The 3,463-nt window shown below is 36.4% G+C and overlaps 1 long non-coding RNA gene across 1 annotated transcript; it reads left to right on the forward strand.

Annotated features, from left to right (window-relative positions):
- Positions 1 to 798: 798 nt before the first annotated feature.
- On the forward strand, positions 799 to 3,455 carry LOC123964181. Its single transcript, XR_006823358.1, has 3 exons — positions 799 to 1,133; positions 3,131 to 3,294; positions 3,411 to 3,455. It is a non-coding gene; the product is annotated as an uncharacterized LOC123964181 (long non-coding RNA).
- Positions 3,456 to 3,463: the final 8 nt, after the last annotated feature.

Below are 3,463 nucleotides of genomic sequence, written 5' to 3' on the forward strand. Positions count from 1 at the left end.
GGACATTATGGCAAAACACTTACCGCGCGCTACAGTGCTGCAGTATTCACTGTTTAAAGTAGGTAATCTGTATAAAACTGATCAATGAACAGTAGGCCTAACCTTTCATATTGTAGTCGCACTGATTGAACAGTCCTATCGTAGTGATCAACTGGATATTATGTGAATATTTCTGTGTGAGGATGACTGTGGTGCAGCTGAAACAGATAAATGTAGATTAAAAGTGAGTTTTTCATTATCTGCTGATAGTCTGAATGTGTTTTGACAGCATTTCATAAAATACAAAATGAGCAAGATTTAATTAATGGAACATAGACATCTAAAACTTCAGTCAGTTTGAACCTAGACACATTTTACATTGCAAAAAAATCATTAATAGATCTACTGAGTCAGACTGTCACTTTACAATCACAGGTCCATGAGTAACCTAAACTATGTCTAATCTGTTCCATTAATATTTTCATCTTCAGTTATTGCCACCGGCATTTAGTCCTGTCAGGTTCCAGCTGAATAAATGAATATTTATTTATTTAAAATGAATAACATGCTGTAGGAGAATTCCAGCACTTTATCAATCATTCAGGAAATTCCAGTCTGGTAAATGGTGAATGAGCAACGCTTTATAAAATGTAATTTTGTTAACTTATCTATCTTGCATTTTGGAGCCAATCATTGTCCGCGTTGGCATGCATTCATATTTCTAGCTCCACCTGATTAACATGGAGGCTCTGCCTTTATTTAACCGTTGCCATGGTGAATCGTAGTATCAGGCCACTGGTGTATTTGAACTGTTATTATTTGGATTACCTGGACTCAGCCACTCATTTTAAGTGTGCTGGCTTTGAGTTTGTTAATAATCCTTTCTGAACTGATCCTGCGTTTGGGTCCTCCAAACTGCTCAACCCTACAGACCTGTGACAACATTATCCAATCAGGAATATCATTTCAATATTTACTCACGGATCACGGTAACGTTAGGTGGGCCAGACACTCAAATAAGATCATTAATCCGTTAAATCAGATAAACTCCTGATAAATAGTTTACTGGAATAACGCTGGAGACCAAAATATTTAAATACGAGTCTACAGGAGGTGGAAAATAAAGTTGAGTTCCTGAATCTAACTTCAGCAATGTAAGTAGCTGAATGCCTTTTAACTCATCTTCATGTTAATATTGTTTGTCTGGCTACGAAAACAACATCCTTCCCTGTACTGATTTTAAATAAGATTGGTGATGTCAGTGTTATGTTGCTAAGCAATGAACATGACACTGTATTATAAAAGTTTACTTCAGTCCTGGAGCAGAGAGATAGATGTGACCCAGACGCTTCATAGAGATGATGAGCATACTGTCTGTGCCTCGTCTGTCTGTCTCTCTCTCTGGTTTAGGTCAGGCAACATGAAAAATAGGTGATTAATTCCCACAGTCTGGCAGTGCTGATGAAGTTATTAGTTTTTCTCTGTTGCTTTGGCAGAATCATCAAAAGAATATGTTGATGCTCAAAACACTGTAGTTTATCTCACATCTCATTTTCTCACATGAGTAGATGCATTTCACACTGAGTTTTAAGTGGACATATCTTTAGTTGACCTAGGAATTCATTGAGTTATTCTTGGTGATCAAAATGGATCAAAATTGTATTGAGCAGTTGCATTAAGGCATATTTAAACTTTCTGTAATTTCAATAGCTTGCTCATTTCTGTATCTATTGACATAATTAAGATAATAGGTCATTGATAAACAGCCTTGCAATGGACTGGCAACCTGTCCAGGGTGGACCCTGCCTTTCGCCCGATGTCAGCTGGGATTGGCTCCAAAACGCCTTTCAAAATAAAACAGAAAACCATAGCTCTCAAAATGACAAGGGCTTTGATCAAGCAGAAAAAAATATGTGAAAGAGATATAGCTAAATAAAATAAATAATTAATGTATTTACTTAAAAACATGTAATGTTGTGGAAGATGTGTCAGAAGATGTGCTCACGGCTCAGCCCCAGTTCTCCCCTGTTCAAGAGATCCTGCTCCCCTTTTATTTACAAACCTATGTGTTAATAAATTCTTTAATGCTACACAAGATGGCACCGTGGATGGCTGCCTCTGTGTAGGTGCGCACTGTTTCGTTTTGTTCATGTTTTTTGCAGTAAACATCAAGAAAACAACACCGGTTACCAGTAGTATTCAGTATTTTACCTTGGTTATTCCTTTTGCTCAGGAAATACTTGTAGTTTTGGGAGAAATTATACATTTATCATTTATTACCCTGGAGACCATTATGTGCCAATATCTCAAATTACTCCTTTAATCTCTTGTCATCTTATTTCATATACATGTCACAGTGACCAATTTCTCAAGTTGGTCACTATTAGATTATCTGGCTCAGTATTTTATCCAAATGATGTGGCACAAATATCCAAATGTATCAACAAGTGTATGATTAATATTCAGAAATTACCATTGATTTTTTTATGCTTTTGTTAAACACTATGTGCTAAACAAGGTATTTCTTTTTGGATTGTATATTTGTAAATGTTTAATAATGTGTATGTTATAGGATGAAAAGTTATATAAAATTCTTAACTTTGTCTTATATGAATCTCTGTTGTATAATTTAGGCATCTATAAAACAGTTTAAACAGTGCAGTTTTAATATCTCTGCAAACTGGTTTCTTGATGGTTAGACTTTTCAGAATGTACGTTAAGGTAAACTGTTGTTCTACCTTTTGCTACTACTACTTTTACAATCAAAGAATGGAAAGGTATTGTACTTCCTGTGTAGAACCTAAATATTTTTTCTTCATGCAGTTATGTAATTTCTGCTGAAATGCCAAGAAGTAGTTACTAGAAGCACTTCAGTGGCTATCACTCTAGAAACTCCTATAAAGGGTTTCTGAACAGAACCAAACCCAGTAATTGACACAAGACACATAAAGCTTATTCTAATACTGAAGTGTATGTGTCTGTGTAACACATGTATTACACCAAAGCTAAAATTAATACAGGTCATATACACAGTTTTTAACAGTCACATGGGCCCGCCTGTTCACATGTTACACTGAGACAAAAGGCCTTTCTAAAGACTGTTCTCGGTTCCCAGTCCCTGAAAAATGGACATAACCTCTGCATTCTATAGGCTTCAATAGTTGCTGAGTAAGGGGTTCTCTGAGGGGGGCCACTGACTCATTACGTACGGTCAGATATAAAAGGAAGGGGTTAAACCAGGGAGGAAGGCAGTTCAGGAGCAACAGCACATCTGCATCCAACATGAGCAACACCAGCATGAACATGAGGGGCAAGGTACTTTTATTAAAAACCTTTTTCTAATAACCAGAAATGATTTATTACAAAATGAGGTCAGCATTTTCACCTTGCTACTTTTATTCTATAACCACTACAATTCCCTTTTTTTCCAGATCATCTTCTACGAGGACAGGAACTTCCAGGGTCGTTCCTATGAGTGCATGAA

The sequence above is a fragment of the Micropterus dolomieu genome, unplaced genomic scaffold (genome assembly GCF_021292245.1).
Source record: "Micropterus dolomieu isolate WLL.071019.BEF.003 ecotype Adirondacks unplaced genomic scaffold, ASM2129224v1 contig_1015, whole genome shotgun sequence".
Lineage (NCBI taxonomy): Eukaryota > Metazoa > Chordata > Actinopteri > Centrarchiformes > Centrarchidae > Micropterus > Micropterus dolomieu.